The 26,442-nt window shown below is 36.9% G+C and overlaps 1 non-coding gene across 1 annotated transcript; it reads right to left on the bottom strand.

The window, feature by feature from the left end:
• Positions 1–24,971: 24,971 nt before the first annotated feature.
• LOC112773615 (small nucleolar RNA R71) lies at positions 24,972–25,079 on the bottom strand. Its single transcript, XR_003188157.1, has one exon. It is a non-coding gene; the product is annotated as a small nucleolar RNA R71 (small nucleolar RNA).
• Positions 25,080–26,442: the final 1,363 nt, after the last annotated feature.

The following is a 26,442-nucleotide window of genomic DNA, read 5'->3' as shown; positions in this document are numbered from 1 at the left end:
CTTCTGCTTTCCTATTGTCTTCATCCAATCATTCATACTCCTTTCCATGGCAAGCTTTATGTTGGGGATCACCGTTGTCAATGGCTACCATCCGTCCTCTCAGTGAAAATGGTCCAAATGCGCTGTCACTGCACGACTAATCATCTGTCGATTCTCGATCATGTTGGAATAGGATCCATTGATCCTTTTGCGTCTGTCACTACGCCCAACACTCGCGAGTTTGAAGCTCGTCACAGTCATCCCTTCCCAGATCCTACTTGGAATACCACAGACAAGGTTTAGACTTTTCGGATCTTAGGAATGGCCGCCAATAATTCTAGCCTATACCACGAAGGTTTTAATCTTAGATTAGAAACCCAAGAGATACACATTCAAGCTTGTTTGCATGTAGAAAGGGAGTGGTTGTCAGGCACGCATTCATTGGTGAGAATGGTGATGAGTGTCACATAATCATCACATTCATCATGTTCTTGTGTGTGAATGAATATCTTAGAGAAGAAATAGGCTTGAGTTAAATAGAAAAACAATAGTACTTTGCATTAATTCATGAGAAACAATAGAGCTCTACACCTTAATCTATGGGGTGTAGAAACTCCACCGTGAAAAATACATAAGAACAAAAGGTCTAGGCATGGCCGTGAGGCCAGCCCTCAAAACGTGATCAAGAGAACAAAAGATGAACTAAAGATGAAAATACAATAGCAAAAGGTCCTATTTATAGAGAACTAGTAGCCTAAGGTTTACAGAAATGAGTAAATGATGTAAAAATCCACTTCCGGGGCCTACTTGGTGTGTGCTTGGGCTGAGCATTGAAGCTTCCATGTGCATAGGCTTCTCTTGGAATTAAACGCCAGCTTTTGTGCTAGTTTAGGCGTTTAACTCCAGCTTTTATGCCAGTTCTGGCGTTTTGACGCCAGAATTTTTATGCTGACTTGGAATGCCAGTTTGGGCCATCAAATCTCGAGAAAAGTATAAACTATTATACATTGATGGAAAGCCTAGGATGTCTACGTTCCAACGCAATTGAGAGCGCGCCAATTGGGCTTCTGTAGCTCCAGAAAATCAACTTCGAGTGCAGGGAGTTCAGAATCCAACAGCATCTGTAGTTCTTTTTCAGCCTCTGAATCAGATTTTTGCTCAGGTCCCTCAATTTTAGCCAGAAAATACCTGAAATCATAGAAAAACACATAAACTCATAGTAAATTCCTGAAATATGATTTTTATTTAAAAACTAATAAAAATATAATAAAAATTAACTAAAACATACTAAAAACTACCTAAAAACAATGCCAAAAAGTGTATAAATTATCCGCTCATCAGTCGACATTGAATAGTCTTGGTTCGATAGCAGTAGTTCGATAATATGTCGATGAGAGTCATCATGATTTGGTCAATTTGTTGAATGAACAGATGACTACTATTTTGAACCCATGATGGCTGATCAGGAAACCAAAATTCGAGTGTTTGGCTAGACAAGTGGAACGAATTGCTCGAATAGTTGATTATGATGAAGGGTGATCGTCGAAACGAAGAAATAGATCCAAAAGATTTGGGGAATAATCCTAGGAACAGAGATGATAATATGAATCTTGGGGAGATATGAATCATGTAGTTCGACGTGGTCAAAATGCAGATGAAGTGTTAGCTGGGATGCGTGTTAATCAACGTGGTGAACGTTATTAGGTGATAAGAATAGTTGAAGATATTCTTAATAGGGTTGGAATCAATGTGGAATTTATGAATCAACCATGTTTTATTTTCGCTTTCCCCGCTATAGTGCAGATGGTAGAAATGCCTAGGGTGTTAAAAATCCTAAGATAATAGCAAAGTTTGCAGGAGAAATGGGCGAATCTACTACTGAGTATGTTGCTTGATATATGATCGAATTAGGCAATTTAGAAAATGATGAGAATTTGAAAATGAAATTCTTTCCTTCTCTGTTGACAAAAAATGCTTTTATTTGGTTTCTAAATTTAAGACCTAATTCGATTGTAACTTGGGCACAATTAGAAAGTGCTTTTCATTCTCAATTTTTAGAGGTGAGTTGAATGTGACAATCACAGACTTAGTGGCTTTAAAACGTAATGATGGAGAGTCAATCAATGATTTTAAGATTCGATTTAAGAATTTTCTAAGTCAATGTTATGTTTCACTTCCTAAAGTTGAAGTAGTGAAGATAGCTACCACGGGATTAAGATTTTATATGCGTTAAAAATTGCTCAATGTACATGTACCTTATTTAGCTTATTTGGTTGAAAGGATTCATCAAGTAGAAATTCTTCAGAAAGAAAAAGAGAAGTTTAGAAATGAGAAAAAGTATAATAATAAATTTTTTGCTCGAAAAGAAAATGTGTCGTATATTGAAATGGGTCTTTTGAGCGAAGAGTCTGATGTTGAATTTTCTAAAGTTGATTTGAGTGAATTAAAGAAAGATCTACCTTATGTTTGTTCTTTGCTTAAGAAAATTGCAAATGTTGAAGAATCTAATGATTTGAAATATAAGAGTGGAAAAAAGTATAGTTTTGATATTTCAAAATCAGAACAAATATTTGACGTGTTGCTTAAAGATAAACAATTGATTTTGCCAGAAGGCAAGACATTACTTTCAATAAAAGATTTAAAAGAAAAGCCTTATTGTAAATTTTATCAAGCAACTAGCCATTCAACTAATAATTGTGTCCGTTTCAGGGACCTGATTCAAGAAGCAATTATAGAAGGAAGATTAAAGTTTAATGATGGTAAAAAAGATATGAAAGTTGATACTAATACCTTCGATGCTGGAGCAAACTTTGCTGAGCCTCACTTCATGGGATCAATATGGCTGGCTTTACCTCCTATAAGTTCGATTATGCTTTAGGAGACTTTGAAACCAATGTGCGTGCAGTATATCCTATTGTGGGTGAAGGATTGCTAGAATTTTTTATGCAGCAAAAATTAAAAGATCGAGGTGTTTTTCTATGTCCTTGATGTAATGCTGTTTTCGATGCTGAAGCTGTAGGAATTTTTGAAAAGGAAAGAATGAAGAAAGAATTGGCTCCTAAGAAAGAACAAGTTCGTCAAAGGCATCCTTCTCGAAGACAGGAAGGTCAAAGTTCTCGAAATCCTCAAGCAAACTTTCCTCCTTCGCTAAGTCACTCACAACCCTTGGGAGTTCAATGGATTGAAAATTGCCAAGAGTTTCACAGTCGAGATGTTCAATATAGATGTCAACCTCAAAGAGGTCATCGAGGCTTTAATCAAGGCCGTTACCTATATCCTCAAGGAAGGGCAAGAGGAAATCGATGTGGAAGATATGTGTGTCAAACAGTACCAAAAAGATTATCGATTTCAATCGACAAGGGGACAATTCCTTCTGTTCATACTCGAATAGTTTTTCCATCTAATGAAAAAACTTATCCTAAAGGAATTCCTTCCCCAGCTAAGGTGGAGAAGGGCAAAGTTGTTGCAGTGGTCCCAATTGAAGTTAAAGATAAGGACAATGATCTTGATGAAGATTACTTCGATGAGGAAGATGAAGATATGGTAAGTACTATCTCTATCATACCAACAGAGTATTTGGGAGAATATGAGGGAGATTTGAGCGAAGATTATGAAGTGGAGGATGAAGAAGCTTTTGCCTTTGTATGTGAGGAGGAAGAGTTGGGATGATTTAAAAAGCCAATTCAAAAGCAAAAGTCACATCTTCGATCTCTACAGATTACTGCTTGTATGAGTGGTATATGCATCAACAAGGTATTGGTCGATGGAAGAGCAGCAATCAATTTGTTGACAGAAAGAATGTTGATGAAAGTTGGAAAGCACTTCGATGATTTGATTCCTACTAATATTTCAGTTACTGACTATGGTGGAGTATTGACACCTGCAAAAGACTTAGTAACTCTTCAAGTTCAAGTAGGATTATCATCTCGAACTACTATTTTTTGTTGTAGTTCCATCAAAGGCTAGTTATAATGCATTGCTGGGTCGGGATTGGATTTATGGTGTTGGGGCTATATCTTTGACTGTGCACCAAAGCATCCTTCTTTGGACTGATGAAGGAAAAACTGAAGTGATAAAAGCAGATTCAAGTTTTTATGTAGAGCAGATGCATATTGACTTTAAGGTTTATAATTACAAACTGAAACTACTTAATGTTGATAGGATGCTCAATTATTACAATTGCGAAGGCTATTTTTTAACTTCAGAAAGACTTAATGTGAAGCTGCGACACCCAAAGCTTGATTACACACCTACTGGTTAGGAGTGAAGGTCGACCACTCAGTTCGATTGCATCTTGTCATGGCTGACGAACAAGATGTATCGAACTATCTATGTTCTTTAAAAAGTTATTTAGATAATATAAGTGTCTCTCGTGTTAGGAATGATTCTTATGATGAAGTTGAATCAGAAAGTAATTTAAATTCAATATTTTCAATTCCTAGTACAGTTTTGATTCCTAAAATTGAACCTAGTTACGTTTTAGATGCTACATGTATTTCCATTTCTAGGGTTAGTATTATGGACCAACTTGGCATCGATATATCTGAAAATCTTGGTATTGTAAATAATTCGATTGCTGAGTCAGTCAATAATAAAGTTTGCTTTTCTTCATATGACTCAGTTGATCTTACTTTCGATTGTGTCTATGATCTAGAACCTTTGGATTTTGAAAAAATTACAGTTAACGATGCTCATATCAAAAAAGGGTTTGAATCTCAAGATCTACTTGAAGAAATTAATTTAGGATCTGATGGTGATTTCAGACCTACTTATATTTGCAAAAACCTTAATGAGCAGTTTCGTACGAAGTTGGTTGATTTGTTGGCTGAATTCAAAGATTATTTTGCCTGGGATTATGATGAAATGCCTGGTCTCGATCATTCTTTAGTTGAACAGAGATTGGCATTAAAATCATTTTCTCGACCGGTGAAACAGGCACCTCGATGTTTTGCTCCTAAAATTAATCTTTAAATCAAAGAAGAGATTCCTGTTACATCAATTGGGTATCGAATATTGTGCTCGTAATGAAAAATAATGAAGACTCCATGTGTGTATTAATTTTCATGATTTAAACAATGCTACCCCTAAAGATAAATATTTTATATTTGTAGCAGATATGTTAATCGATTTAGCAGCTGGTAATGAAATTTTGAGTTTCATGGATGGCTATTCTGGTTATAATTAGATTTTTATAGGATGATGTATCGAAGACAACCTTTCGATGCCCTGGTGCCTTAGGGACTTATGAATGGATAATGATGCCGTTTGGTCTAAAGAATGCTGGGAAAACATACCAACACGCCATGAATACTATTTTCCATAAATATATTGAAAAATTTATGAAATTATATATCAATGATGTAATGGTAAAATCAAATTTGATGGATCAACATCTCGATTATTTAAGCCAAGTATTTCAAAAAATGCGACAAAAAGGTTTGAGAATGAATCCTTTGAAGTGTGCATTTAGATTTTTGGCAGGAAATATTTTAGGGTTTGTGGTACAAAAGAAAGAAATTACTATCAATCAGAATAAAGCCAAGGCAATTTTAGATTTACCACCTCCTTCATCAAAGAAGGAAGTTCAGTCATTTTTAGGAAAAGTTAACTTTTTGCAGCGATTCATTTCTAATTTGTCAGGTCGAACCCGCATTTTCTTGTCTTTAGTTAAACTTAAAGATGAATCCCAATATTTGTGGATCAATGAGCATCAACAGACATTTAATTCGATTAAATATAACCTATCGAAAGCACCTGTAATGGCAATAGTCTACCCTCTTAAACCTTTAAAACTGTATGTTGCAGTCTCAACAAGTACTATTGGATGTTTGCTGGCTTAAGACAATGAGAAAGGACGTGAAAGAGCAATTTATTACCTAAGTCGAGTGTTGACTGATATTGAGACAAGATATTCTCCTATTGAGAAATTGTATTTTTCTCTTTACTATGCTTGCACAAAACTAAAGTGCTATATGGTTGTGAAAACTATAAAAGTCATTGCACAAATCGATTTGGTAAAATACATGTTATCTTACCCAATATTGCGAGGTCGATTAGGAAAATGGATGCTTGCTTTGACGGAATTTGATTTACAATATGTCCCAGCCAAAGCCATGAGAGGTCAGGTCATTGCAGTTTTTTGGTCGATCGACCGAATAATCTTAATGACCAGGGAGCGAATATTGTTGACATTGATTCTGAACCTTAGAAGATATATTTTGATGGGTCAATACATAAAGATGGAGCTGGTGTTGGCATTCTGATTATATCTCCAGAAGGGATCCCATTGAAATTTTTGTTTAAATTAAAATATCCTTATTCGAATAATGTAGTTGAGTATGAAGCTTTGATATTGGGTCTGGAAAATTTGATTAGCAAGGGGGTATTAGATGTCCATATTTTAGGGAATTCTCAGTTAGTCTGAAAGCAATGGTCGAAAGAATTCAAATGTAATAATGAAAAATTGTAAAAATATCTATCGATAGTATAAAAATTATTGGTATCTTTTCGAAAAGTATCTTTGGTCTACATTACAAGGATTCGAAATGAAGTTGCTAATGAGTTGGCTTAAATTGCGTCGAAGTATAAAGTATTACCTGTGACCATAGGGAAATTGATAGAGGTTCAACAAATGCTTACACCTATCGAAGAAAGAGAAATCTTAGTCATTGATGAGTGCGGCGATGACAATTGGAGAAAACAAATTGCAGAGTATCTGAAAGATCCTAACATGCAAATTGATGGGAAGGTTAAATTAAAAGTAATGAATTTTGTGGTAATAAGTGATCAGTTGTATAATAAAGGCATCGAAGGAAGTCTCATGATGCGTTTGAGTCAGTTTGACAAAACAATTGCTCTTGGTGAAGTCCATAAGGGTATATGTGGTGCCCACCAAGCTGGTGAAAGAATGAAGTGGGTACTTTGATGTGATCGAGTTTATTGGCCGTCTATGGTCAAAGATAGTATTGATTATGCAAAAGCATGTCAAGAGTGTCAGAAACATCGAGTAATACAATAAATCCCTGCTTTTGAGTTGCATTCGGTTACAAAGCCTTTGCCATTTAGACGATGGGCTTTGGATTTGATTGGAATGATTCACCCTCCATCATCTAAAAATCACAAATTTATTTTAGTAGCGATTGATTATTTTACAAAATAGGTTGAAGCTATTCCTTTAATAGAAGTTGGTCAAAATGACATTATCAATTTCTTAGAAGAACATATAATTCATCAATTTGGAATTTTTCAAACTTTAAGCACTGATCAGGGTACCATGTTTACTAGCCACCATATAAAAAATTTTGCAACATAAAAAAATATAACTATGGCAACTTCGACCCCATATTATTTGCATGTAAATGGCCAAGTTGAGGTTGCAAATAAAATTTTAATTAATTTGATTAAAAGACAGATTGGTAGAAAACCTCGTACTTGGCATGAGACTTTGAGTCAAATGTTATGAGCTTATTGAAATTCACCAAGAGGCTCAAAAAACACATTCCCTTATAAATTAGTTTATGGCTATGATGCAGTTCTATCTCTAGAAATCAATCTTAATACCATATGGGTGACGTGACAAGAGCAATTAGCAGTTGAGTATTACTGGAATGCAATATTCGATGAGTTTAATAACTTGGATATTGAACGAATATTAGCACTTCGTCATATTATTCGTCAAAAAGAGAAGGTTGCTCGTATATATAATCGACGAGTAAGAGAAAAAGTGTTTGACATTGGTAAATTAGTTTTAAAAGTAATTTTGCCGATTGATAAATGATGTGGATTTTCACTACAATACTACCAACAAGTGCACCGGGTCGTACCAAGTAATAAACTCATGGTGAGTGAGTGTCGATCCCACGAGAATTAACGGATTAAGTAAGCAATAGTCAATCGATTATTATAGTCAGACAATCAAAATTAGGGTTCTTAAAAGCTTTAACACGAGCAGTAAAGTAACAAAAGCAAACATTGAGTATTGAAAGAGAATATAATTAAAAGAGTTAAGGTTTTAGAGATGTTGAAACTTCTGGATTAATACTTTTCACTTTCCACCTTGATCATGCAAAGATACAATCATGGCAAATAATCAATAATCAAACTCCAATCCCTTGGCAATTCGATTTCTCTTTAACTTAATTAATCGCTAATCTCTTAGTCAATTATTTAAGAAAAGAGTTAAGCACGTTCAATGATTCATAAGCAACACAATTCATAAGAATCTCCCCTAGTTAATTTTATGTCACTTATCAAGTCTAGTTTCAAAACTTAAGATTAGTAAGAATTGGTTTTCAAGCTTAATTCAATTAATCAACTCTTCCAAGAAGTTAAAAGAATTCAAGTCAGAGAAGACTTGTTTCCCATCACATTCAAATCTTTTAGGATGAAAAACAAAAACCTTTTCTTGAAAAGATATCAATGCATAAATCAAAGGTAGAAAAAGTTAGTATATTAATCCATAGAATCAACATAGCTCCTAACTTAACCAAGGAGAATTAGTTGTTCACGTTCTCCAGAGAAATCCTAAATTATCAAAGGTAAAAGTGCCAAAGAAGAGAAGAAGTTTTTTTTTTCAATTATCTGACTTCTCTCCTTAAATACTAACCCTAATGATATTCAAATTCGAAACTCAAAACAGAATTAAAATTCAAATAAAATAAAATCTAACTAATTGATATTTTTCTCGAGCCAAGCTTCTAATCTTTTTCTCTTGCAAATCCTCAATTAATGTTGTAATTGGTGGGCCTAAGTTGAGCCTTAAATTAATCACTTGAGTGATGAAGAATTGGAGATCTTTGGTGAATACATCAAGCCCCTGGAAAGTGACCCATTTCTCACGTGGTACATGAGTGCTTCACGTTGCACGTAGAAGCCCATTCTTCATTCAATTTGCTTACTGGATTGCTCACGTGGTACGTGAGGTATTCACGTTGTACGTGAAGTATTGATATGGCCCATATTACTATCTGGCTTTGTTTCATGTCGCATGTAGAGTATCTCACGTGGTACGTGGTCCTGATTTACTTCAATTATGGACTCTGTTTGTTCCAGGCATTGTACGTGGAAAAACTCACGTCCCACGTAAAAGGGTAATTGTACGTACAGATGCCTCATGCGTACGCTTGATAGCTCAAAATCTTCTTGTTGTGCGTACGCATGGGTTATGCGTATGCACGATAGCCAACGTCCCACGTGAAATCCTTCATGTCCCACGTCTATTTTTCTATGTACCACGCAAACTTGGCGGTCATGCGCAGGGATAGGTCATGCGTACGCATGGCTACCGTTTTGATGTTGCACGCCAATGCTCTCACGTTGCACATTGAGAGCTCTCTGTTTAGTTTAGAGAGCTTTCTGTTTCCTTCTCTCTTCATGCTCAAAGTGATCCTTTGCTCCATTTTCTCTTTAATTTTTGCCAATTCTCTTCCAAATTCTATGAAATCAAATGGATGTACATTCCAAATTCTATGAAATCAAATGGATGTACACTAACTCAAAGTATTGCTTAATTAACCATAAAATCATTGTTTATCTTGCAATAATTCTTAGTTTATCGAATGGAATTCTAAGAGAAAAATACTAAAGATGTGAACGCATCAATAAAAAATCAAGAATGTATGGAAAATGGTCCCCTAGTTGGGAAGGACCTTTTCAAGTAATCAAATTGTATTTAGGAAATGCATATCGAATCAAGCATATTGATAGTGGAATTGAAATCAAATCAATAAATGGAAAGTATTTAAAATAGTATCAATGTTTGGGAAGTGATAATTAAGCTTGAAACTAAAGGTAAATTCAAAATGTTTTTACAAGAGAAACTTGGCATTCTAATCCTTCAATCTTCATAAAGTTGCAAGAGTTGATCCAATTGTTCTTTTATCTTGGTGCGATCTTGTGCGAGTGATTGAAGTTCTTGAAGATGCTCGCTTTTTGCAGTCTAATGTTGGAGAGTTCGACCATCCAAATAATCTTTTTTCCTTTGATAAAGAAAGGATCTCTTTGTCAAGCAGATGTTTTATACTTTGAAGTTTGTCAAGAGGCTTTTGGAGAAGAGTTTTGTTTTGTATGATTTTAGCAAGTTTTCTTTCGAGCTCATTTTCCCTAGTGATTAGCTAGTTCATTTCGACAGAAGCATCGGTCAAATGAACCTCATAATCTATTACTTTCTTTTTTTGTCCGCCAAAGAAACTTCAATTTTGACACTTTGATCCTTGAATTCTTTCATCCCTTTTCGATGAAGTTCGAGCTCATTCTGATAGGAGAAGAGCTTTTTGGTGATTAATAAAGGACACAAGTGGTTTGACATGGTCAGAGGGATCTTGAAGGAAAATGTTAGAGCTTAAAATTTGGTTGAGTGCAGCATCAAGACCATCTTGTGAAAGCCATGCTTCAATAGGGTTGACAAGCTGAAGTTTCAGATTTTGAAAAAGATCAAAAACATCAGGATCAATGGAATTTTCTGTTACATTTTGATCATTGATGAGCGGATAATTTATACGCTTTTTGGCATTATTTTTAGTATGTTTTTAGTAGGATCTAGTTGCTTTTAGGGATGTTTTCATTAGTTTTTATGTTAAATTCACATTTCTGGACTTTACTATGAGTTTGTGTATTTTTCTGTGATTTCAGGTATTTTCTGGCTGAAATTGAGGGACTTGAGCAAAAATCAGATTCAGAGGTTGAAGAAGGACTGCTGATGCTGTTGGATTCTGACCTCCCTGCACTCAAAGTAGCTTTTCTGGAGCTACAGAACTCAAAATGGTGCGCTTCTAATTGCGTTGGAAAGTAGACATCCAGGGCTTTCCAGCAATATATAATAGTCCATACTTTGGCCGAGTTTAGATGACGCAAAAGGGCGTTGAACTCCAGTTCTACGCTGCAGTCTGGAGTTAAACGCCAGAAACACGTCACGAACCAGAGTTGAACGCCAGAAACATGTTACAACTTGGCGTTCAACTCCAAAAGAAGCCTTTGCACGTGGAAAGCTAAAGCTCAGCCCAAGCACACACCAAGTGGGCTCCGGAAGTGGATTTATGCATCAATTACTTACTTCTGTAAACCCTAGTAGCTAGTTTAGTATAAATAGGACTTCTTACTATTGTATTAGACATCCTGGATTGTATTTTTGATCCTGTGATCACATTTTGGGGGTTGGCCTCTCGGCCATGCCTGAACCTTTCACTTATGTATTTTTCAACGGTAGATTTTCTGCACTCGATAGATTAAGGTGTGGAGCTCTACTGTTCCTCATGATTTAATGCAAAGTACTACTGTTTTATATTCAATTCAACTTATTTCGCTTCTAAGATATTCATTCGCACTTCAACATGAATGTGATGAACGTGACAATCATCATTATTCCCTATGAACGCATGCCTGACAACCACTCCCGTTCTACCTTCGATTGAATGAGTATCTCTTGGATCTCTTAGTCAGAATCTTCGTGGTATAAGCTAGATTGATGGCGGCATTCATGAAAGTCCGGAAAGTCTAAACCTTGTCTGTGGTATTTCGAGTAGGACTCTGGGATTGAATGACTGTGACGAACTTCAAACTCGCGAGTGCTGGGCGTAGTGACAGACGCAAAAGGAGGGTGAATCCTATTCCAGTATGATCGAGAACCTCAGATGATTAGCCGTGCTGTGACAGAGCATTTGGACCATTTTCACAAGAGGATAGGATGTAGCCATTGACCACGGTGATGCCTCCAGATGATTAGCCATGCAGTGACAGCGCATCGGACCATTTTTACAGAGAGGATGAAAAGTAGCCATTGACAATGGTGATGTCCTTACATAAAGCCAGCCATGGAAAGGAGTAGGACTGATTGGATGAAGACAGCAGGAAAGCAGAAGTTCAGAGGGACGAAAGCATCTCTATACCTTTATCTGAAATTCTCACCAATGATATACATAAGTATTTCTATCTTTATTCTCTGTTTATTTATTATTATTTTCGAAAACTCCATAACCATTTGATATCCGCCTGACTGAGATCTACAAGATGACCATAGCTTGCTTCATACCAACAATCTCCGTGGGATCGACCCTTACTCACGTAATGTTTATTACTTGGATGACCCAGTGCACTTGCTGGTTAGTTGTATCGAACTTGTGAATGAAAAACGATTTATTAAGACGTGCGTACAGAGTTTTTGGCGCCGTTGCCTGAGATCACAATTTCGTGCACCAATCATGGGTGCCTTTAGTAGGATTAGGAACTTGTGGACTTTGATCCAGATGAATTGATTTATTCTCAGAACTTGATAGCCTATAGTTTCTTTGCCTTTTGAGATTTTTGAGATAACTCCAAGAAGCTCACTCACAATGTCATCACCTTGACTAAGATCGATAGTTTCTTCTCTTTGGTTATTGATTTTTATAACTCTAGTTTAGAGCAAATGAGAAATTAGATCTTGTGCAAAAGGCGTGGGCTCGACCTCATCGACAGGAGCATTCACAATGATTTCATTTGTGGTTGATGGTGGATCAACAACTTTCTCAGTTTGCAAAGAACTAGGTTCATCATTCCTTGTTTTTTCTGGTCCAACATTGATTTTTGAAATCAAATTGGTATTGGAGGATGTAAAGGATAGTTGATGAATGGTAGGGATGTCTTTAGTTTTCTTTAGAGAAGGAATTGCCTGGTGTATACAATTTCTTTTAGTAAAGAGAGATCATTTTTATGTTGTTTTGAATAAAAATATAATACAAATACCTTAGTAGCCTCCAAGTCTGCTATGTTGTAGGAGCTAAAGGAGACATTTTCAGAATCGACTTCAAAGTCTTCAAAATTTAGAGGAGAATCTTTGGTGCTTAAATCTTCCGATGGGGAGTCGACGGACTTACTTATGTGTTGTTGTTTGGCCTATATATATAAAAATTTTCAACTTTAGTATTCGATATGTATAATTTGTAGAAATATTTAGATAGTTATGATACCTCTGCTAAACTTGATGGTGTAGAAGAAGTTTTTGAGGTTTTCAATTTCTTTTTTGGAGCTTTTGAGGATTCTACTTTTCGTTTTGAAGTAGCTATGGTAGCAGGCCTCTCACTCATAGTTGGGCAAACCCTTAGCATTCCTTTGAGAATTTCTTCATGATTACGGTTGTATTGTAAATAATATTTTTGCCACCAAACAAGGAAAGATTTGGTCACATATTGGCTCCGAAAAAAAATGATTGCTTCATACTCAGATTGACGACCTTTGTTATGTTTCAGTTCTCGAGCTATGAGTGACATTGAGTTATAGATTTTTTTACCAAGTTGGATTGATAACTGTGAACCAAAGGGAGATGGAAAAGCTTAAAAAAATCCCATTTGCGAGCCTGGTGCACGAAATTACAATCACACTTTTTCAATTTCGCACAACTAACCAGCAAGTGCACTAGGTCGTCCAAGTAATACCTTACGTGAGTAAGGGTCGATCCCACGGAGATTGTCGGCTTGAAGCAAACTATGGTTATCTTGTAACTCTTAGTCAGGATATTAGTAATTCTCAGATTTAATTGTAAAAAGTAAAAGAACATGAAATAAATACTTGTTATGCAGTAATGGAGAACAGGTTGAGGTTTTGGAGATACTCTGTCTTCTAAATCTCTGCTTTTCTACAGTCTTCTTCTTCACACACGCAAGGCTCCTTCCATGGCAAGCTGTATGTTGGTGGATCACCGTTGTCAATGGCTACCATCCGTCCTCTCAGTGAAAATGGTCCAAATGCGCTGTCACCGCACGGCTAATCATCTGTTGGTTCTCACTCATGTTGGAATAGGATCCATGGATCCTTTTGCGTCTGTCACTATGCCCAGCACTCGTGAGTTTGAAGCTCGTCACAGTCATCCCTTACAGACAAGGTTTAGACTTTTCGGATCTCAAGAATGGCTGCCAATAATTCTAACCTCTACCACGAAGACTCTGATTTGAATCAGGAGGCTAAGAGATATGCACTCAGTCTAAGGTAGAACGGAGGTGGTTGTCAGGCACGCGTTCATAGGTTGAGAATGGTGATGAGTGTCACGGATCATCACATTCATCAAGTTGAAGTGCAAGTGAATATCTTAGAATAGAAACAATCGTGATTGAATGGAAAATAGTAGTAATTGCATTAATTCATCAAAACACAACAGAGCTCCTCACCCCAACCATGGGGTTTAGAGACTCATGCCGTCATAAATACAATACGAAACGTGTAAAGTGTCATGAGGTACCAAATGAATCACTAAAAGTAGTTTTTATAATAAACTAGTGACCTAGGGTTACAGAAAATGAGTAAGCTAGAATAGTTAGTGTAGAAATCCACTTCCGGGGACCACTTCGTGTGTGCTTGGGCTGAGCATTGAAGCTTTCACATGTAGAGACTTTTCTTGGAGTTAAACGCCAGCTTTTGTGCCAGTTTGGGCGTTTAACTCCAGCTTTTATGCCAGTTCTGGCGTTTTGACGCTAGAATTTTTATGCTGACTTGGAACGCCTGTTTGGGCCATCAAATCTCGGGCAAAGTATGGACTATTACATATTGCTGAAAAGCCCAGAACTACTTTCCAACGCAATTAAGAGCGTGCCAATTGGGCTTCTGTATCTCCCGAAAATTCACTTTGAATGCAGGGAGGTCAGAATCCAACAGCATCTGCAGTCCTTTTTCAGCCTCTAAATCAGATTTTTGCTCAGGTCCCTCAATTTCAGCCATGATGGTTATCAGTGGCTAAGAGAAGGGGGGGAGGTTGAATCTTAGCCCCCTTTTTTTCTTGATAATGCTTGCTGACCTTTGAAACCAATTTTGGAAACTTCTTGTCTTTTTATCTCGTGACTAGCCACGACACTTTTTCTTTTGTCTCGTCCCCAGCCACGAGACTTTTCTTTTTGTTTCGTCACTTGACACGAGATATTTTTGGTTTTTGCTCCTGTGTAGTAGAAACAGAAATGGAGTAGAGAAGAGAGAAAATTACACCCAGATATATCCTGGTTCAGCTGCTAAGTGCAGTGCAGCCTACATCCAGTCTCCATCACAAACATGATGGAATTTCACTATAATCTTCCTGATTACAGACTGTAAAGTGCTAACCCAACTTACAAGGAGATTCTCACAGAATCATGAAACACAACATAGATGAACAAAGGAACTCTAAGGACATCTATGGATTTTTCTTTTAATTTTGCTCTCTCTGCCTTTTTTCGCTCTATGGCTTTTTCATACAAACCTCATTGTTTGCCTTTTTTTTCCATGAGACTCAAGACATGACAAAATTAAACAGAAAAATTACAAAACAGAATACATTGAAGGAGAAGAAAAACTATTAGCTCAGGTAGCTCTGAGAACCCTGTGCCTTGCACTCTCACACTTTCTCCTTGAATCAAACCCTGACTGTTCACCCTTACTTATAGGGAGAAGCCTCCAAGGTTGAAACCAAAAAACCTAGCCAGCTTCTTCTTCTCCAAGTAACAAAACCGGTTCGGCCAGAGAGAGAGAAGAGATAATCCATGCAATAACCAACATGCAATTACCTCTAGTCCTTCCTTGGTCATCACTCTTCATCAATCCGAGCTCTCCATCCTTGGCTTGCTCTCCAAGATGGATTTCTGGCCCTTGATGCTTCATGATGATGATGACTTCTTCTGCTCTACTTTTGCTTCCTTCCTCACGTAGCCACCCTAGCTACCTTCTGTGATGAGTGAACTCAAAAGTAATGACAAGCCATCTCCTCCAAGATCTTCTCTTTGCTGCTGGCCGAATCTCCTTAACCATTTTTGGTATGGAGAGGCTGTGATCTCATCACCGTATCTTTCCTTTCATGGTTGCAGATCTTAGCCACTACATTTTTTATGTTTTCTTGCCATCATTGTGATGGTCTTGTAGCTTGCCTTCCCTTCTTTTTGATAGCTCAAAGTCTCCATGGTTTGCTGTGTAAGGACCGAAGAAGAGAAGGAAAGTGATGAGAGAGAAGAAAGAAATTTGAACATCATTGAATTAGGAAAGAAAATGAAATTAATTGAAATGATTCTTCCCTTGTTGAGTAGCGTGTAGCATTAGATGCTGCAATCAAATCAGATGTCCCTTTTTCTCTCTCATTGTTCCCATGCAATAAATGATAATTGAATGAATTTGGGATCCATCACATGGTAATAAGCTTAGATCCGTTGGAAGGCATAAGACAAATAATAACATTTGCTTTCCTGATGAAATATTTTCGGATCATGCATTGGGGCTTATAGCAAAACATAGTTAACTTGGGCTTGTAGCAATTATAGTTTAATTTTGGCCCAATAAAAATAAACATTGTTTCAGCCATTATGATCACAATGGTTTAACATCAAGGCTGAATGTAAATTGTTCCAATGGGCTTGCTTTAATATTTTTGTTCTGTTCGGCCCATAAAAGAATCTGCACAGCAAAAATTATTATAATTAACATACTTTAATAAAAAAATAAATTAATAATTTTGCTGTTAATAATGTTTGATCATCATCAATTTAAATTAGAGTTTTCCAAACTCATCAAGCCAGAAAATACTTGAAATCACAGAAAAACACACAAACTCATAGTAAAGTCCAGAAATGTGATTTTTGAATAAAAACTAATAAAAACTAACTAAAATATACTAAAAACATACTAAAAACAATATCAAAAAGCATATAAATTATCCGCTCATCACAACACCAAACTTAAATTGTTGCTTGTCCCCAAGCAACTGAAAATCAAATAGGATAAAAAGAAGAGAATATAATATAAATTCCAAATTATCAATGAAACTTAGCTCCAATTAGATGAGAGGGACTAGTAGCTTTTTGCCGCTGAACAGTTTTGGCATCTCACTTTATCCCTTGAAGTTTAGAATGATTGGCATCTCTAGGAACTCAGAATTTAGATAGTATTATTGATTCTCCTAGTTTAGTATTGTTGATTCTTGAACATAGTTACTTCATGAGTCTTGGCTGTGACCCTAAGCATTTTGTTTTCCAGTATTACCACCGGATACATAAATGCCACAGACACATAACTGGGTGAACCTTTTCAGATTGTTACTCAGCTTTGCTAGAGTCCCCAATTAGAGGTGTCCAGAGCTCTTAAGCACACTCTTTTTGCTTTGGACCACGACTTTAACCGCTCAGTCTCAAGTTTTTACTTGACACCTTCACGCCACAAGCACATGGTTAGGGACAGCTTGGTTTAGCCGCTTAGGCCAGGATTTTATTCCTGTGGGCCCTCCTATCCACTGATGATCAAAGCCTCGGATCCTTTTTTATTACCCTTGCCTTTTGGTTTAAAGGGCTATTGGCTTTTTCTACTTGCTTTTTCTTTTTATTTTTTTTTTTTGCCTTTTTTCGCAAGCTTTTCACTGCTTTTTCTTGCTTCAAGAATCAATTTTATAATTTTTTAGATTATCAATAACATTTCTCCTTTTCCATCATTCTTTCAAGATCCAACAATTTTAACATTCATAAACAACAAATTCAAAAGACATATGCACTGTTCAAGCATTCATTCAGAAAACAAAAAGTATTGTCACCACATCAAAATAATTGAACTAATTTCAAGGATGAATTCGAAATCATGTACTTCTTGTTCTTTTGTGATTTAAAACATTTTTCCTTTAAGAAAGGTGATGGATTCATAGGACATTCATAGATTTAAGACATAAACTTTAAATTTTATTAATCATGGAAAAAAATAAGACTCAAAAATAAATATAGAAGCAGACCAAATAGAAGACAGAAAATTAAAAACAGAAAAATAAATGACTCTTAAAATAGATTCCTAATAATAAGGGTTATCACAGAGTTAGGACTCAACAACCTTGATTTTGAGAAGTGGATGCTCCTTCAATCTGTGGGGTGTTTGGTCCTTCAAGGGAGAGCTTCTGGCGCTTCAGCTCCTGTAGCTCACACCCCTGCTTCTCCTGTTCTTTAAGTAGCTTGCAGAGCATGCAGTTTTGATTCTGCTGTTCTTCCTTAAGTTGATCCATAGCTTCTTGCAGCTTGGTGGCAGATACTTCTAGGCGGGTCCAGTAGTCAATTTCAGGGATTTCTGGGAGGAACTTCTGTGCCCTCCTTTTGATGGAGTTATCTTGCACTTGTTGTCCTTCCATTGACTTCTTGGTGATTGGGTGTTCAATTTGGATGAATTCATCTACCCCCATCCTCACCCCAGCATCTTTACATAGCAGAGAAATTAAACTTGGGTATGCCAGTTTGGCTTCAGTAGAGTTCTTGTTTGCAATTGTGTAAATCTCACAAGAAATCAGATGATGAATCTCCACTTCGTTTCCCAGCATAATACAATGAATCATCACTGCTCTTTTGACAGTGACCTCAGAGCGGTTGCTAGTGGGCAGTATAGAACGCCCAATAAAGTCCAACCAGCCTCTTGCGACTGGTTTGAGATCTCCTCTCTTGAGTTAGTTTGGAACACCTTTTGAATTGGTTATCCACTTAGTTCCAGGAAGGCATATGTCGTCTAGAACTTGGTGCAACCCCTTATCTACTCTCACCATTCTCCTATTAAAGGATTCTGGATCATCTTGTAGTTGAGGCAGTTTGAAGACCTCTCATATTTTGTCCAGGTGGAAGTAAATAATCCTCCATCTGACCATAGTTCGGTAGGTATGAAAGGCGGTTCCAGTTATTCTCTGCTTATCTGTTAACCACAGATTTGAGTAGAATTCCTGAACCATGTTTCTTCCAACCTTTGTCTCAGGATTAGCTAGAATTTCCCATCCTCTGTTTCGAGTTTGCTCTTGGATCTCCGGATATTCGTCTTTTTTCAGATCAAATTTAACTTCCGGGATCACTGACCTCATACCCATTATTTTGTGGTAATGGTCTGCATGTTCTTTGGTGAAGAACCTCTCTTGATTCCAAAGACTCTTTGGAGTATTCTCTTTTTTGCCTCTTGAATTGGTTTGCTTTCCCCTAGGAGCCATGATCTTAATGAGTCTTAGCTCGGTGATCACGGAAAAACACACCAAACTTAGAGGTTTGCTTGCCCTCAATCAAAAGAAAGAAAAGGAGAGAGATAGGAGGAGAGGAAAATTCGAATGGTGGAGAGGTGGGGATGGCCGAATGTGTATTTATAAGTGGAGGGGAGGGATTTCGAAAATTTGAAAAAGATATGACATAAAGATATGATTGGTGAAAAAATAGAACCATGATATGAAAAAGATAAGATTTTTAAATGGAAAAGATATAAAGAGGTTAAATTTGAAAATTTGTTGATGCATCTAAGAATTAAGTGATGCTATGATGAGTTGGAAAAGATTTAGAAAGAAATTGAAAAGATACTTGAGTTTTTGAAGAAGATTTTGGAAGGATTTGAAAGAAATTTGAAAAGGGATTTAGAAAATTTTTGAATTTTTGAAAATTGAAGGTGAATGATGAAAATTTGTAACATGTTTATGCATAAAATTATGAGTCAAAACATGAAAATTTGAAAAATTTTGAAGTGGAAAACAGAATCCTCTCCCCCTACCTTTCTGGCATTAAACGCCCAGAATGGTATCCATTTTCGCGTTTAACGCCCATATATTGGCCATTGTGGGCGTTTAACGCCCAGCCAGGTACCCTGGCTGGTGTTAAACGCCAGAAATCTTTTGTTACTGGGCGTTTTTCTGAACGCCCAGGATGCTGCAATTCTGGCGTTAAACGCCCAAAATGCCCCTTACTGGCGTTTTCTTGCCAGTGAGCTCCTTTTCTCTGCTTTTTGCGCTGAATCCTTCTGTAACTCTGTGAATTCCTACAATTTGATGATTAATATTGAAGAGAATTTATATCAAACTTCTATAAGTATTAATTAAAATAAATAACTTGCTAATGGCTGGGTTACCACCCAGCAAGCACTTCTTTATTGTCTTTAGCTGGACCTTGACTGAGCTTTATTCTAGTCTCAGTTTTGAGCATTCTTGCTCAAAATTGCTTTCAAGATAATGTTTGATTCTCTGTCCATTAACAATGAACTTTTTGTCAAAGTCAATATCCTGAAGCTCAACATATCCATATGGTGACACACTTGTAATCACATATGGTCCCCTCTACCGAGATTTTAATTTCTCGGAGAATAGTCTGAGCCTAGAGTTAAACAGCAGAACCTTCTGTCCTGGTTCAAAGACTCTAGATGACAGTTTCTTGTCATGCCACCTTTTTGCTTTCTCCTTATAATTTTTTGCATTTTCAAAAGCATTGAGTCTGAATTCCTCTAGCTCATTCAGCTGGAGCAATCTTTTCTCTCCAGCTAACTTAGCATCCAGGTTGAGGAATCTGGTTGCCCAGTAGGCCTTATATTCCAGTTTCACGGGCAGATGACAGGCCTTGCCATACACAAGTTGGTATGGAGAGGTTCCTATAGGAGGCTATTCTGTATGCCCACAAAGCATCATCCAAGCTTTTGGCCCAATCCTTTCTACGGGCAATTACAGTCCATTCCAGGATTCTTTTTAGTTCTCTATTAGAGACTTCAGCCTGTCCATTTGTCTGTAGATGATATGGAGTTGCTACTTTGTGGCTAATTCCATATCAGACCATAGCAGAGTAGAGCTGTTTATTGCAGAAATGAGTGCCTCCGTCACTGATCAGTACTCTGGGGACACCAAATCTGCTGAAAATATATTTCTGGAGGAACTTCAGCACTGTCTTAGTATCATTAGTGGGTGTGGCAATTGCTTCCACCCATTTAGATACGTAGTCTACTGCCACCAGAATGTAAATGTTTGAGTATGATGGTGGGAAAGGACCCATGAAGTCAATGCCCTATACATCAAACAACTCAATCTCTAAGATTCCTTGTTGAGGCATGGCATAACCATGAGGTAAGTTACCAGCTCTCTGGCAACTGTCACAGTTACGCACAAACTCTTGGGCATCTCTATAGAGAGTAGGCCAGTAGAAGCCACATTGGAGGACCTTAGTGGCTGTTCACTGATGAGCGGATAATTTATACGCTTTTTGACATTGTTTTTAGTATGTTTTTAGTAGGATCTAGTTACTTTTAGGGATGTTTTTAATAGATTTTGTGTTAAATTCACATTTCTGGACTTTACTATGAGTTTGTGTGTTTTTCTGTGATTTCAGGTATTTTCTGGATGAAATTGAGGGACTTGAGCAAAAATCAGATTCAGAGGTTGAAAAAGGACTGCTGATGCTGTTGGATTCTGACCTCCCTGCACTTAAAGTGGATTTTCTGGAGCTACAGAACTCGAAATGGCGCGCTTCCAATTGCGTTGGAAAGTAGACATCCAGGGCTTTCCAGCAATATATAATAGTCCATACTTTGGCCAAGAATAGACGACGTAAACTGGCGTTCAACGCCAGCTTTCTACCCAAATCTGGCGTCCAGCGCCAGAAAAGGATCCAAAACCAGTGTTGAACGCCCAAACTGGCACAAAAACTGGCGTTCAACTCCACAAATGGCCTCTGCACGTGCAACACTTAAAGCTCAGCCCAAACACACACCAAGTGAGCCCCGGAAGTGGATTTATACATCAAATACTTACTCATGTAAACCCTAGTAGCTAGTTTATTATAAATAGGACCTCTTACTATTGTATTAGGCATCTTTGGATTACCTTATGATCCTTTGATCACGTTTTAGGGGGCTGGCCATCTCGGCCATGCCTGGACCTTCACTTATGTATTTTTAACGGTAGAGTTTCTACACTCCATAGATTAAGGTGTGGAGCTCTGCTGTTCCTCAAAGATTAATGCAAGTACTACTGTTTTCTATTCAATTCATCTTATTTCGCTTCTAAGATATCCATTCGCACCCAAGAACGTGATGAAGGTGATGATTATGTGTGACGCTCATCACCATCTCCCCTATGAACACGTGCCTGACAAACACTTCCGTTCTACATGAAATAAGCTAGAATGAATATCTCTTAGATCTCTTAACCGGAATCTTCGTGGCGTAAGCTAGAATGATGGCGGCATTCAAGAGAATCCGGAAGGTCTAAACCTTGTCTGTGGTATTCTGAGTAGGATTCAATGATTGAATGACTGTGACGAGTTTCAAACTCGCGAGTGCTGGGCGTTAGTGACAGACGCAAAAGGAGGGTGAATCCTATTCCAGCATGATCGAGAACCGACAGATGAATAGCCGTGCCGTGACAGGGTGCGTGAGCATATTATTCACTGAGAGGAGGGGATGTAGCCACTGACAACGGTGATGCCCTTGCATAAAGCCAGCCATGGAAAGGAGTAAGACTGATTGGATGAAGATAGCAGGAAAGCAGAGGTTCAGAGGAACGAAAAGCATCTCCATTCGCTTATCTGAAATTCCTACCAATGATTTACATAAGTATCTCTATCCCTATTTTATTAATTAATATTCAAAAACACCATTATCAATTTATATCTGCCTGACTGAGATTTACAAGGTGACCATAGCTTGCTTCATACCAACAATCTCCGTGGGATTCGACCCTTACTCACGTAAGGTATTACTTGGACGACCCAGTGCACTTGCTGGTTAGTTGTATCGAAGTTGTGACAAATTATGAATGTGTAATCACGATTACGCATACCAAGTTGCTCACGTGCCAGGAATAGTTTGAGCCTGGACATCACAATTTCGTGCACCAAGTTTTTGGCGCCGTTGCCGGAGATTGTTCGAGTTTGGACAACTGACGGTTCATCTTGTTGCTCAGATTAGGTAATTTTCTTTTTGTCTTGTTTTCAAAAAATTTTTCAAAAATCTTTCAAAAATTCTTCCTTTGTTTTCGAAAAAAAAATTTAAAATAAAAATGTTTTCAAAAATATATTTTCCTTTCAGAATTTTTAAGAATGAATTCTAGTGTTTCATGGAGCATGTTGAAGCCTGGCTGGCTGTAAAGCCATGTCTCAATTCTTATACTCAAGAGAAGAGCTTCTTTATCTTTCTTAGCCAATTGGCTGTTGAATGTAAGGAATGTCAGGCGTGTCATGTCTGAGTTACATGCTAAAGCTTGGCTGGCTATTAAGCCATGCCTGACCCTTTGATTGGAGCTTTAGAGCATAAGATTCCTGGAATTCATATTAAAAATTTTGGAATCCTTATTTTCTTTTTCAAAATTATTTTTCGAAAAACATAAAATAAAAATCCAAAAAAAATTAGAAAATCATAAAAATAAAAAATATTTTTGTGTTTCTTGTTTGAGTCTTGAGTCATATCATAAGTTTGGTGTCACTTGCATATGCATCTTGCATTTTTTCGAAAATATCATGCATTCATAGTGTTCTTCATGATCTTCAAGTTGTTCTTGGTAAGTCTTCTTGTTTGATCTTGATGATTTTTTGTTTTGTTTCTTTTCATGTTTATCATATGCATTCTTGAATTCTTAGTGTCTAAGCATTAAAGAATTCTAAGTTTGGTGTCTTGCATGTTTTCTTTGCATTAAAAATTTTTCAAAAATATGTTCTTGATGTTCATCATGACATTCATAGTGTTCTTGGTGTTCATCTTGACATTCATAGCATTCTTGCATGCATTCATTGTTTTGATCTAAAAATTTCATGCATTGCATCATTTTTCTTGTTTTTCTCTCTCATCATAAAAATTCAAAAATAAAAAAAAAATATCTTTCCCTTTTTCTCTCATCAAATTCGAAAATTGAGTTGACTTTTTCAAAAAATTTTAAAAATCAAAGTTGTTCCTTATGAGTCAAATCAAATTTTCAATTTGAAAATCTTATCTTTTTCAAAATCTTTTTCAAAAATCAAATCTTTTTCAAAATTCTTAGTTATTTTCGAAAATTAAAAAATATTTTTCAAAAATCTTTTTCTTATTTTTATATCAAATTTTCGAAAATAATATAATCAATTAATGTTTTGATTCAAAAATTTGAAGTTTGTTACTTGCTTGTTAAGAAAGATTCAAACTTTAAGTTCTAGAATCATATCTTGTGATTTCTTATGAATCAAGTCATTAATTGTGATTTTAAAAATCAAATCTTTTTCAAAACTAATTTCAATCATATCTTTTCAAAAATATCTTCTTATCTTATCTTTTTCAAAAATATCTTTTCAAAATATCTTTTCTAACTTCCTAACTTCTTATCTTTTCAAAATTTGTTTCAACTAACTAACTAACTTTTTGTTTGTTTCTTAACTTTTTCAAAACTACCTAACTAACTCTCTCTCTCTCATTTTTCGAAAATATCCTCCCCCTTTTTCAAAATTTCTTTTTAATTTATTAATTAATTTAATTTTTAAATCTTAATTTTCGAAAAATATTAACATTTTTCAAAAACCATTTTCGAAAATCACTAACTCTTTTTCAAAAATATTTTCGAAAATTCCCTCTCTCCCATCTTATTCTATTTATTCATTCATATCCTAACATCTCATCTCACATCTCTAGCCTCCTCACAGTTGTGTTTCTTCCATTATATTACATTATTTGTCTCCCCCTCTTCTTCTACTCACACAGGGATCCCTATACTGTGGTATAAAGGATCTCTATTATTATTATTATTTTTCTGTGCCTTCTTCTTTGTCATATGAGCAGGAGCAAGGATAAGAACATTCTTGTGGAAGCAGATCCAGAACCTGAAAGGACTCTGAAAAAAAAAATTAAGAGAAGCTAAATTACAACAATCCAGAAATAACCTTTCAGAAATTTTCGAACAGGAAGAGGAGATGGCAGCCGAAAATAATAATAATATAAGGAAGATGCTTGGTGACTTTACTGCACCTAATTCCAATTTACATGGAAGAAGCATCTCCATTCCTGCCATTGGAGCAAACAACTTTGAGCCGAAACCTCAGTTAGTTTCTCTGATGCAGCAGAACTGCAAGTTTCATGGACTTCCATCTGAAGATCCTTTTCAGTTCTTAACTGAGTTCTTGCAGATATGTGATACTGTTAAGACTAATGGAGTAAATCCTGAAGTCTACAGGCTCATGCTTTTCCCTTTTGCTGTAAGAGACAGAGCTAGATTATGGTTGGATTCTCAACCCAAGGACAGCCTGAACTTTTGGGATAAGCTGGTCACGGCTTTCTTAGCCAAGTACTTTCCTCCACAAAAGCTGAGCAAGCTTAGAGCTGATGTTCAAACCTTCAGACAGAAAGAAGGTGAATCCCTCTATGAAGCTTGGGAAAGATACAAACAGTTGACCAAAAAGTGTCCTTCTGACATGCTTTCAGAATGGACCATCCTGGATATATTCTATGATGGTTTATCTGAGCTATCAAAGATGTCACTGGACACTTCTGCAGGTGGATCCATTCACCTAAAGAAAACGCCTGCAGAAGCTCAAGAACTCATTGACATGGTTGCTAATAACCAGTTCATGTACACTTCTGAAAGGAATCCTGTGAGTAATGGGACGCCTATGAAGAAGGGAGTTCTTGAAGTTGATACTCTGAATGCCATATTGGCTCAGAATAAAATATTGACTCAGCAAGTGAATATGATCTCTCAGAGTCTGCATGGAATGCAAGCTGCATCCAACAGTACTCAAGAGGCTTCTTATGAAGAAGAAGCTTATGATCCTGAGAACCCTGCAATAACAGAGGTGAATTATTTAGGTGAACCTTATGGAAACACCTATAACTCATCATGGAGAAATCATCCAAATCTCTCATGGAAGGATCAAAAGCCTCAACAAGGCTTTAATAATGGTGGAAGAAACAGGTTTAGCAATAGCAAGCCTTTTCCATCATCCACTCAGCAACAGACAGAGAACTCTGAACAAAATACTTCTAATTTAGCAAACTTAGTCTCTGATCTATCTAAGGCTACTGTAAGTTTCATGAATGAAACAAGATCTTCCATTAGAAATCTGGAAGCACAAGTGGGCCATCTGAGTAAAAGGATCACTGAAATCCCTCCTAGTACTCTCCCAAGCAATACAGAAGAGAATCCAAAAGGAGAGTGCAAGGCCATTGACATAAGCGCCATGGCCGAACCTGTGAGGAGAGGAGAGGACGTGAATCCCAAGGAGTAAGACCTCCTGGGACGTCCAGTGGTCAATAAGGAGCTTCCCTCTGAGGAACCAAAGGACTCTGAGGCTCATCTAGAGACCATAGAGATTCCATTGAACCTCCTTATGCCCTTCATGAGCTCTGATGAGTATCCCTCTTCTGAAGAGAATGAGGATGTTACTGAAGAGCAAACTGCCAAGTTTCTTGGTGCAATCATGAAGCTGAATGCCAAACTATTTGGCATTGATACTTGGGAAGTTGAACCTCCCTTGTTCATCAATGAACTAAGTGATCTGGATCAACTGACATTGCCTCAGAAGAGACAGGATCCTGGAAAGTTCATAATACCCTGCACCATAGGCACCATGGTCTTTAAGGCTCTGTGTGACCTTGGTTCAGGAATAAACCTCATGCCCCTCTCTGTAATAGAGAAACTGGGAATCTATGGGGTGCAAGCTGCTAAAATCTCATTAGAGATGTCAGACAGCTCTAGAAAACAGGCTTATGGACAAGTAGAGGACGTGTTAGTAAAGGTTGAAGGCCTTTACATCCCTGCTGATTTCATAGTCCTGGATACTG

Source organism: Arachis hypogaea, chromosome 18 (assembly GCF_003086295.3).
Source record: "Arachis hypogaea cultivar Tifrunner chromosome 18, arahy.Tifrunner.gnm2.J5K5, whole genome shotgun sequence".
Taxonomy (NCBI): Eukaryota; Viridiplantae; Streptophyta; class Magnoliopsida; order Fabales; family Fabaceae; genus Arachis; species Arachis hypogaea.
This window is presented reverse-complemented; position numbering and strand designations above follow the sequence as displayed.